We start from the raw sequence: 12564 nt of genomic DNA, 5'->3' as shown, positions 1-12564 counted from the left end.
TTTTATAACAATTATTAAATTGCAATGTTTGGGCAATAATTGTTAAATTTCACTATAGAAGGGATAAATCTTGATTTGAAGTTTGAACGACAATGTGGAGGTCATCGAACGTCGTAAAATTTCGGGTAAAATTGTTTAGAGAAGAGGTGAGAATTTTCACAATACATATTCATTTAAAGGATTTTAAGCAAGTGTCTGGAAATTAATGGACTACATATTTATATTTTGTAGAGTGTGGAAATTATAGTTTATTTTTGAATCAAAGAACCACAACACCGGAATTTACACTGAAAATAGAGCTGACAACATTGTACACTTTTGACATAGGATGAAAAATCTCATAATATAAAAATTGAGGTTATTAGAGATATTAGTAGCGCAGCATGTTAGTCAAGTTAATAACAACTAATTTGAGAGTTTAATAAATGTCTTACTTTGCGAGGCATTTTTAATAATACGTTCAAATTTTAGCTGCGAGTTTGCGTACTTTCAAGGACATTAAAAATGACAGACGTTGGTTGGTATAGCCAATAGATATCGTTAAATTCCCTAAATGTAGTAAAATTTTTATATTTACAAACTTAAATCAACAGGTCGTGGTTCTTTGATTAAAAAATAGACTACAGGGTTATTCACGAGAGGGGTATTTCTGAATTTCTTTTTGCCGCAACCCATTATACACATTGCAACAATATCTTGATTTCAAATTTTGAAAATAATTATAACTGAATCCACGACGGCTCTTAGTCCTGTCGCTTTGACGTTAAAGCAAAAAAAAATTGGCAATTCGAAAAATTTGTTTTTACAATAACGACGAAAAGACTGATATGCTCCCATTTATGGAGAACGTGGAAAGAAGTCTGTCGCCGCTGCGGATGTTTACAAGCCGATGGTAGACACTTCGAACACCTTTTACATTAACTTAATTTGTTAATTTATTTGTTGAATTTTTATTAAATACAGGTTATCTGCCAATCTGACATTTCTCACAAATCTATCCAACTTACTTTGATTTCTAATTTAAAAGAAATAACAAATTTGATTTAGTAGTCACTGCCATTGGTATTATTGGTTGCGGCAAAATAAAAATTCAGAAGTACCTCTCGTGAATAACCCTGTAGAGTCCGCACACTTTAAGGAGAACACGTTGAGTCATCCTGGATCTGTCCGTGCAGTTTTGTCCAGTGGCGTATCACTTGCGTTTTTATTTGAATGATTGTGATACCGCTTTTATGTCATGTTTCAACGAACAATAAAAATTATTTAGTTCTGAAAAGAACTGATTTTAATGCAATAGAAAACAACCCTGAAATCACGAAACAACGAAGCGAACACTTGCAAAGCAGATCACGAATGAACATGAACGTACGCCTCTGACGCCGCATGGCCGGTAAGCGGTTCTACCTTCCCTCCCTAGAAATAGAAAAATGAACTCGACCAACGTAGTTACGTCTGCCGCGCATCTTTATTGGCGTGTTCTCCTTAAAGTGTTGGCACTATACCAGGTGTAGAATTGGTTTACGAGACATAGGATTTTACATGTAAAAATAAAGAGATCCAATTATTGGCTCCCCTAATAATTTTATGGCGAAATGGTTAAAATGAAAGTTAGAGAGAATTAAAAGTACTGTCTAATTCCACTCTTTGTTTTTTTCTAACATCTTGTGGTACTGAAAGAAAAGCAAGAAAGTAGTTAAGACAAAAATACTAAAAAGCAGTACGAGTAATGAAATTTCGCTTCTAAAATAATTTGTCGGGTGGTTTCACTATTATTTAATTTTCTTTTGATCTGCCCTTCAAATGAACTCGTACAGGACTACAGGACGAATGAAAAGGTATCTTCCATTAAATGTTCCAATTCTTCGAATTGTTTCTATGGCTGAAATTGGTCGGTCTGGGAAACCTGAAGCAAATGTTGCTTGGAAATTTCTTAAAGAAGATCCTCCATAATACCATTTAAAGAAAGAAATAGAATTTCATGCCTAGAAGTACTTTTTAGTATTTTTGTGTTAACTCTTTTCTTGCCTTTCTTTCAGTACCACAAGATGTTAGAATAAAACTAAGATTGAAATTAGAAAGTAATTTTAATTCTCTCTAACTTTCATTTTAACTATTTTGCCATAAAATTGTTAGGGGAGCCAATAATTGAAACTCTTGATTTTTACATGTAAAATCCTATGTCTCGTAAACCAATTCTACACCCGGTATATGTATGCAGCACTATGAATGTGAATAGATACTAGACTACTTTATTACAAGAACAAGAAGAATTAACTAAACCATCGGTGCTAAAGCTATGAATCAGACTCTGAATCACTATCACTATCAGATTCTGCCAATTGTACAGGGTGAACGAAACTCGATGTCTCAGCTCTATTAAAAGAAAAACAAAGACGATAGAAAAAATCTGAAAAGAGGTTCTTAAATGGGATTGAGTAAGGTCCATTTTAAACTAAATTTGCATATTTTTCCATATTTGGAAACTGAAGTAATGACGTCATCGATTTTTTTTTCTCAGAAACATCTATATTTTGGCATATTTAAAAAGCGCTAATAAAAAAAATTAAAAAGTACAGTGTGGAATAAAAGGAATAAAATGATTTACATCTACAGGGTCTCTATAAATGATTGTCGGGTCCAGCCAGCCATGGAAACTTGTCAAATTTTGAATGTGCCGCTTTGTTGGGCAAATAATGAATGTCATATTTTCAGGTTAGGTTGTTGGCTTTTAACCAGAGACAAGTTTCAACTGTGCTTTACTCTCGCTAAAATTAATGTATTTATTATTTAATATCAACACCAACAGGGGAACAATTATTGCCCCCATCGTACCGCCACACACTGTACAGGAATTGGTATGAGAACAAATCCAAACAGATAAATATTGAGAACACCTTGTCCCTGTATACCACAATACAATACTTGATACTTCCTTTTTGTCTGCTTTAGTGCTTTCACATTTCTTGTTTTATGCTAGTTGTAAATACGATCTAGACTGAATTGTCGAATATGGTATTGACTCCCATTTTTTCTTCCAATATAAATAACAGTGTTTTTCACAACAAATAAGTCTTACTGGTTTTTCAATAAAATCAAATATATTCAACAACATAATTTACAACACTAAATAACGATAACATGTAGGTATTTTTTTTATAAAATAGATTGATGATGTCCCCCATTAACTTCTAAACACTTGACAATTCTTCATTTATTTTCAAAAATATTTTGCAGCATTTCTTAGTTAAGGGTACAGCAACACTGCTATCCACAGTTCCACACACCAATTTTCAAAACATGTAAAGGAGTCTCTACAAATTGGTGTGGATTCTCAGCACTCCAAATTATGAAATTGATGTGATTTTCAAACTGAATACATTATTAAACACAACTTTGATAATCTACAGGTTGGAGTTCTTGTACAACACTAATTTTATAAAGATGCAGTTGTAGCCTATTTTTAATGATTTTGTGACAAGTGCATCGTGGTACACCAGATTGTTGAGATAAACAGGCTATGGATATCTGTAGTCTTTTCCACCATTTCTTTCAAATCCTCGAGTATTTCATCAGATACTGGTGCTGGTCCTAATGATTCACCCTTGCTAATTGTTCTGATTGTTAAAAATCTGTTCGCAATGTTGTTCAGATATTTTGATGGAATTCATTTTTACAAACAGATAATTCCCCATTACTAAACCTTCCATTTCGAAAGTAAAAAACAACAATGAACGTGTTATCTTCAACAGAATAAACCATTGTAAAGAAAATAAAGCTAAAATAAAACATAAAACATTAAAGCATAACCTCACAAATTTTGCCAGTGTATTTACCTCTAAAAGCGGACGTACATGCAATTTTTATTGAAAAATACAGATTTTTTGGTGTATGTATATTAACTGCGATAAAACGAATATAAGGAACCAAAACTCTACTGACAAGCGCAAACGAAACGTCATTCACTAATGTCAGAAGTGACCGTGAAAACGAACTAGAATTTGGCATCGGTTTCAAAAAAGCGGAGCAGTAATTTTTTTTTTCCAAGGCTGGCTTGACCAGACAATCATTTATAGAGACCCTGTAGTTACCTTTGCATTACCCTTGTAAAAATAGGAAATGCCGCTCTACAAAAAAAAAGAAAGCCTAACGTCAAAATAAATATCCAAATTCCAAATGTGATTTATAGCGAAGGGATGATATGAATGCAAAGTTGAGATTGAAATTGAAAACGAGCTAGCTTTCACACCTAGTGTTGAAAGTACATATAAGCTCTGCCGTTTCTACTGAAACACCACTTGTTGTTTTTTCCTAAAATTTAGCAATGTGTAACAGGTTCGGTTGGTTGTAAAACGGCTTTTAGTGAGAAATTTGAAATTTTGACATTTTCTAGTTCCTAAAACGTCAAAGCAAATCACTGTCAAAATAAGTATGATAAATTTATGATTTAACTACATATTCAGCAATTATTTATCTCGTCGACGCATCGTGCATTCTTAATATAATTTAATATAATAGACTAGGTGTCAATAGAAATCTAAAAATTCTACGCCTGCGAGTCCTGCCACTACAAATGTATCTGCTGTGGTTAGTGTTCCTGCTGGAAGGGGGAAGGTAAAACCCAAGGGAAACGCAAAGAATTTTAATCAATGAACAAGGAAATTACAAAATCCATTACAAAAACGTAAATAAGTACCTACTCATGTAATAAAATAAATAACTGAATTTGTTTTGTGTTGTAGTGTCAACAGCCTCATCACTATTAACATTAATCAATATTGTGATGACTTCATCAATATCTGAAGCTGAAGTATCAGGCTCTTGTATATCTGGCAGTGAATCATCTTCATCCAAAAAATCTGAGTCAGAGTCAGATTCTTCAAGATTTATTATGAACGGTGGAATTTCATCAATTGAAAAATTTCCCATTAATTTTGTCCAGTCTTGACTAATCAGTGCTTCACAATGTTTTATGGCATTACTCCACATTCCCCCATCACAGTTGTTCAAAGCTGTGGTTCATAAAACTGATGTTCGATCTTTACCTGACAGTGTATTAATATGTGTATTGTAATACGTTTTACAATAACCCCACATTAACTCTATGGGGTTATACTGACAGTGGTATGGAGGAAGCCGCAACACACTGTAACCATTTGCACATAAGAGTTCATCCACTTTGTATTTTTTAACTGAATTATCAATAATTGGCTTGATTAAAGACCATAATTCTTTTTTTGTGGATTTGTTATCAACCAAAACATTTTTCTTACGGAGCCAGGATTGTAGAAATTCTTTATTACTGCTACTAGTAGGTGATTTCTCGCTTCTCATACAATTCTAGGGTGCATTATCCATAACAACAATACACTTTCTGGATAGCTTATTTAAGGCTGGCAACAGTTGGTCTTTCACCCACTTAAAGAAAAGGTCACCAGACATGGTTTTGTGGTAGTCTCTATCGTTTATATTGGTGTCCAAAAGGAGGCTACACCCATCTAAAAATCCATCTGAACAACCAGCATGAAGGACAATAAAACGCTTTCCTTCTGATTTTACTTTTCTTGTCGAGGGAACCGGATTATCCTAGTTTGTTGGATATACTCGTATTTATTCGCCGCTTTCTTCAGAACTAAAATCATCAATTTCTTCCGAGCTGGAGGACAAATAATGGGGATCCGCTACTGAATCCGATGAATTGAAGTCTTCTGAATCGCTTCCTAAAAAATTAAGAATAAACTATCATTTCTTATATCTATCTATGTACCCATGAATTTATTTCGTTATACGAATGGGGCAATTTCTTCCCTTCCTCGTTTATTCTCATTGCATTACTCATAATGACTTTTGTACGACCACTAAATTGATCCATTCTGGCACAAACCGATTATGATGCACGTCATGCAGATGTATGAATCAGTCAATCTGACTCTACCAACGCGATAAGACATTGCATTCCATACAAGAACAGACCTGCATAGGTGACCGCGGCGGTCCCGCGCATCTATAGTTGCCGCTCAAGCACTAGCGCTCACGTGTGCCCGCCGCTTTGATTTTCAAAATAAAAAAGTCAAAAAATATTATTTTCCAGATTTATAGACTTTTTAGCATGTTACCACATCAACTGAAGAGAAATCTTATGTTGGTCCACAGGGTATTCCTACCAAAAACCGCTTTGGCGCTCATCGTATTAAATATGCCAAAATATAGGTATATAGGTTTTGACATTTTTAGCCAAATTACATACCTAGGTTGATTACTAAATTAAATCTCATTATAAACGGTATCAAGTGGTCAGCGTCATTAGTATTTTTGGTTGCGTACAAAATAAATTCAGAAATAAGGCTTATGTAACTTGCCCTGTATTTGCATTTGTCAAATCTAATTTTACGACAGTTCAAAAATGCCTTATCGCATTGTACTACATAGTTTAAAACCACCTTGGAGACAGAAGAATAACGATGCTCATTAGGTAGGTACTGATAATATTTTAGTTTCTCTGCTGTGTTCCGGGCTATTGAAACTATGATTATAAAGTAACGCGAGGTGGGCATTTTCAACTTAAATATAACAATTTTGTTCTCTCCATTGCCTAAATCCCACCCCATTTCTTGTAACTTGCTTCCCAGTCTCATTTCAATATTCGTTTTTAAAGCCAAAAGATTTTCCCCAGTGATTGTGTCGTCATTACTAATTTTGATTATTTCTTCCCAAAGTGTAATTTCTTCGTAATTAGAAGTTATTGGCACCGTGTTTGGCACGAGTCACATCATTTTGCCCCCATTGATATCTGTTTCTAAACTCTTCGATTTTTAAAATCTCTTTCCAAATTATTGGCTTCGTTTCCTCATTTGATGGAAACTTAAATACAGGTAGGTGCACTTGATTCCAAAAAAAATAGCGTACAAGTGCTGAGACCAATTTTTGTAATATTTTCCTAGTTTAAATGGCCCGCTATAGACTGTTTCTAGGCAACATAAATTTCATACGCTACTTTTCTTCTAGTTTAGTGATGATGCGGGCTTTTGTCACTTTAATTTAGCCATGGAAACAAAGCTAACAATACATGGGGAAATAAAGAGCGATCACATTAATTTGTAATCGAGTTATCCATGAATCCGAAACCGTATGTCGTTGCTTGAACTCCATGCTACAATAATCACTGCGCGAAACACAGGTTAGATCTCGACATATCAATCGCAAAGACATACGGATTCAAATCCATGGATGACTCGATTACAAATTAATTTGATCGCTCATATTAGGTGTACGCTATTTGAGTTGCAATTTGGTACGCAGCACTTAAATGACATTTTTAATTCAATTTGACGAATTTGATCAAGGACTTGTCAAAATTTATTTTAAATGTCGAATTGGTTTCAAAATTTTAGGAACATCGTAGGTCATGGAATGGCCTACCAGGGAATGTGGCAACACAGCCTGGCCTGTAACTTGAACCTCTTCAGATTTTTTCTATCGTCTTTCCTTTTCTTTTAATAGAGTTGAGACATCGAGTTCCGGTCACCTATAATAATCCGTGGAATATTTTCTATTGGAGTAGTGCCTATGTATGTTTTGTTTTGTTGTATTTTATTTCATTGTAGCAGTTAACCACCGACACTTTTTCTTTTGCGGAAATCAATGTTCGTTTCTTTTGTGAACTAATTTTTCTTCCAATAAAATGTATGAATTTAAAATATACACCTACGGACAATTGATTGGCCCCAAAATGTTAAAAATCAATAAAATAATTGTTTAAGTTAATTTTGTCTAGTTCGAGTAAAAAAAATACCTTGAAAAGAATCAGGCTTTTTAATGTAAAGTAACTACATATTTACAACATGTGATAAACTATAATTTATATTAACAGCAAAAATTTTAAATTTTTTGGTCGTATTTTTACCGGACAATTGATTGGCCCCAAACAGACTTTCAGTACTTTGTGGCATAACCCCTGGCATTTAATACGGCTTGGCAACGCCTCGGCATTGATTTAACCAAATTTTCAATCTCAGCCCTGGGTAAGTTGCTCCATAATTCTTGGACGGCCTCAAAAAGTCCATTTTTTGTTTTGTATTCTTTGCCTTTTAAAGCACATTCAATTTCACCCCATAGGTTTTCAATGGGGTTCAAATCAGGCGATTGAGCTGGCCAAAGTAGAACTTGGATATCGCTACTATTTATCCAATTTTTCACACTTTTTGCAGTGTGTTTTGGATCGTTGTCTTGTTGAAACTGCCAATTTTCCGGAAGATTCTCTTGCGCATGTGGAAGCATCACTGTTTCTAAAATTTCTTTGTATTGAAACTGGTCCATTTTATCAGTAATACGATGTAAAGGACCTAGTCCATGCCAGGAAAAACACCCCCACACCATAATATTACCACCTCCAAACTTGACTGTTGCTGTTGTGTACCGTTTGTTGTAACGCTGATTAATTGGACGCCGAACGTACCCTTTACCGTCATCAGAGTACAGGTTAAACTTACTCTCATCAGACCAAAGTATGTTTTTCCACTCTTCAAGTGTCCATGCAAGGTGTCCCTTGCAAATTGGAGCCGCAGAAGACGATTCTTTTGCGAAATAAAGGGCTTTTTTGCTGGTCTTCTTCCGTGTAGGCCAGCTTCAGCGAGGCGGCGCTGGATAGTCCGACAACTAATGTCAAGGAGGTTTAGTTCTTGGCGGATTTGAGGAGCTGTAGCACGACAGTTCTTTTTTGATGTCTTTACTATTTGATTATCAGTTCTGAAACATTTATTTTAATGACACCAAAGCAAAGTAAATAATAATAAAATTACCTTTTATCAGTTGCTCGTGGCTTACCGCCCGTTTTAAGAATTCGAGGATTTCTTAAGCGCCGAATTATTTTTGACACGATACTGCGATGCATTTTCACATGTTGCGCGATTTTTTCCATGGTCCACTTTTCATCTTCACGCAAGCGAAGGATTAAAGATTCAATTTCTTTACCTACTCGTGGTGGTGCCATTATTGTTAGCTTCAAACAAGTGGTAACCATGGTTACCAACAACTAACATACTCACTTGATCAAAAAATATAAGTAGCTAAATTTAACTCAATTACTTCCTTGCTAAGACAACATGTATTGTATTGGGGCCAATCAATTGTCCGGTCAAAATAAGACCAACAAATGCAAAAAAATTATTGTCAATGCGAATTATAGTTTATGAGTTTATGACGTGTTATAAATACTTACTTTACTTTAAAAAGCCTGATACTTTTCAGGGTATTTTATTCTTTTTACTTCAACTGGATAAAGTCAACCCAAACAATTATTTGCATATTTTTAACATTTTGGGGCCAATCAATTGTCCACTACTGTATATACCTAATATACAACGTGTCTCAGAAATAAGTACATAAATTTTAACTGGTAATATAACTCGTTAATAGCAACAATATATTTATAGTATTTGACATTACTAGCATGGTAAAAAGGGTTTTTACTGGCGACAGTACTGAAACCAATAAATCCCGTTACCATGCGTGTATTGTTGAATATTTTATTTGTTCCTCACTTGTAAATAGTTATACAAACTATTAAAAATTCCGGTATTTGAAAAAAAAATCGTATGAGCTTTACACGTATTGCTTTGGAAACGCACATCACTCATATGAGCACGGGTGTAAAATTTTAAATGTTTGCTAGTACGGTGCGATCAATTAAAAAATAAATCGAGTCGGCGTGTTACCTATGGCAACCCGTGCTATAGCATAGGCTCCAAAGCAAACTCGATTTATTTTTTAAATGATCGCTCGGTATAATTTTACATGCTAGCCAGTTTAGAGACATTTTCAAGGTAAATACAGTGACTTGATTAACTGATGTTTATGGGGATTACTTGCTTCGCCGATGCCGATAAGCGAAGAACAAAAAACAAATGCAATGAAACTTTCACTTGTTTCTTGCGGCTAATTGCTGCGCCCGTTGCTGTGACCTACGAGTATAGTGATAAGGGTGAAAGAGAAAAAAGAGAATCATATGGTAGATATGAAATGAAAACAATTTTTTTGTTCGACACTGTCAGAATTTGTGAAATTTCTCCTGTGTGAGCGGATTTTGATAAATGTCACAACTTGTCAAAACCACAAAGGACCTCGGTACATATTTGGTTTGAATCCAGGCTGGTTTTTGATGTGCATATTAGCTCTGTTGTTGCTGCATATGGTTCTATAATATGGTCTCCGTATTATGTGACATATGCCACGGTACAATCTGGCCAAAAGGGCATAATTTGGCTAGCTCGTTTGGTGGTGGTTAGGGCGCCACCCGCGGTAGAGCTGGGTTCGATGAGGTACCTCCGCAGGTAGGGACTCAAACTAGGCCAGATGATGTTAATTACTATAAAGTTAAAATATAAACAACGTAGTTGGAGAGGGGAGTCCTCGAACTTTGATTTATTAGTGAATTAGTTGTTACTAAGCGTTAAATTACTGATATGCACAATTAATGATTATAGATTATACGCGGAGGTTGATAGCTATCAAGGCTCTTACAGAATTATTAGTATGTATAACGAAATGATTAGTCAGTAAAATATGAAAGGCTACGGTAAGGTTGCTCTGAAGGAGCGGTTGGAAAAAGGGTAGTGACAAAGTTGAAATTATGGGAATTGTTTGGTCATTTGCTTGCCGTTCCTCCTAGTGCAGGTGAACTTAGCTCCTCGGTTATAGCGATTGCTGCAAGTCGTGGCGAGATTCGTAAGTCGGCAAGATGATCGAGATTATTGAGATTGTTGGAATTTGTTGGAATTGTCGAGATAGTCGGGATAGTCGGGATTTGTTGGACTGAGGTTGTTAGGATATTCTACAAAATAAAAAATCTGCTGTAAAGAGGCGATATCTAACATCATCCGCATATACCTCTTGGCAGAGAAAATACCCAACGGATAGTTATCGACTGGAAAACCAGAATATTCGCTCTATTGTGCCCAAGACTGCTGATGATGGTCAATGCCTAAAAGAGTATCGTGAGGGCGCGGTGATTTTATGCGAGAGACACATACCTCTAATGCCTATATCCGTAAGATCCTCCAAATGGAGCTGCAGGGTACAAGGCGCGGTAATTCTAAACAGACGGTATACCTTGACCCTTGAAGACTATGGTACTTTGGAAATCCCAATCTAATGGTAAAGTTTGCCCAAAATAACCACTTCAGATACGGCACAGGTTAGCGTCTCTGTTTTCTGACAGGCAAGATTTTTTTTAGAATAACAAATTAAAAAAAAAAAGAAAGGTCCGTTGCTAACCATGGATTTCTTGATGTAGCAAAAACCAAACGATAAAAAAAAATAGTGACAATGTTGCAAAAACCAAACGATAGAAAAAAAAATAGTGACAAATATACTAACTCTATCGAATTTGTACAACGTAAATTTCTAAAGTATCTCTCCTTTAAGGAAGACGGAACTTATCCGCCCGTTGGTGTTGATTATGATTTCTTGTGTTCCAGGTTTAATTTTACCCCCCTCAAAGTTAGACGGGTACTTGATACGGTGACCTTCCTCTTTAAATTATTCCATAATAAAGTAGACTGCTCCACTCTTTTGAATGGTCTGTTCATCAGTCTCCCTCAGATTTCATCAAGATCACATAGATATTTCTATGTTCCTAGAGCTAATACAAATATTCTTAATAATTCTCCTTCGTTCAGGATGTGTTCCATCTTTAACTGTTTTAACGATATTTGTGATCTTCATACTATGCCACTTCCGAGTATATTGGTTGTTATAATGTGTAATTTAGATCGATTGCATCGGCTTGCTTGATGAACACTTCATCCAGTATTATCTCCCGACATGGGACAGTAGAAATAATTGTAGCTGACTGTTACTGAATTCTGTTCATGTTTTTCTTGCTTTAGTCAACTTTTATTTGGACAGTAGTCTGTTAGTTGACTTATTCAATAATAATAATAATAATACTAGCCACTTCACTAACCCTTCTTCGGTTGAAAATAATAATTTTTGCCAATACAGCTTTTCCCAATCTAAGCCATGCATCGTAACTAAATCCTCTGTCCACAATACTCGTGTAGGCATTTTTACCTTCCGCAATTATATATTGTGAAAATTGTTTAACATATGAGAAGATGGCAACACATTCTGCTTATTAGCTCTTTGCTCTAATCGCGTTCGGCCTGCCGATCTACCAATATACAGGGTGGTCCCGATATAACCTGCCAAAAGAAATCCAGTAATAGGTGACGATGAGTAGAACTCATACACAAAAAAAGTTTCTAATAAAAGTCTTTTCGTTTTCGAGATAAAAATAATTGAAAATTTGGTCAAAATTTGCTGTACGCTAATGAGTTAATCGGTTTTAAAAAGGTAATTCTGGTTACTTGGCTGCAATTTCTTTAGCAACGGTACCTGCAACACCTATGACATTTGTCAAGTTTAATTTTAAATTTTCGAATGCTTCAAAAGGTTATGAAATTCACAAAACAAGAATACGCCGATTTGCATTTACTCTATGGCGAAACACGTGGTAATTCAAGACCGGCAAGGCGACCATACGGCGAGCGTTTTCCTGAAGGAGTCCTT

General features: G+C 35.3%; 1 long non-coding RNA gene across 2 annotated transcripts; it reads right to left on the bottom strand.

The window, feature by feature from the left end:
* Positions 1-10193: 10193 nt before the first annotated feature.
* On the bottom strand, positions 10194-11835 carry LOC138134988 (uncharacterized). 2 transcript variants are annotated; one of them, XR_011160852.1, is made up of 4 exons: positions 11269-11835; positions 11025-11205; positions 10882-10975; positions 10194-10825 (listed from the first exon to the last, which is right to left on the bottom strand). It is a non-coding gene; the product is annotated as an uncharacterized lncRNA (long non-coding RNA). The 2 variants fall into 2 exon arrangements; XR_011160851.1 differs by lacking the exon at positions 11269-11835 and having other exon boundaries at positions 11025-11240.
* Between the last annotated feature and the right edge of the window lie 729 nt (positions 11836-12564).

Source organism: Tenebrio molitor, chromosome 1, assembly GCF_963966145.1.
Source record: "Tenebrio molitor chromosome 1, icTenMoli1.1, whole genome shotgun sequence".
NCBI classification, from domain to species: Eukaryota; Metazoa; Arthropoda; class Insecta; order Coleoptera; family Tenebrionidae; genus Tenebrio; species Tenebrio molitor.
This window is presented reverse-complemented; position numbering and strand designations above follow the sequence as displayed.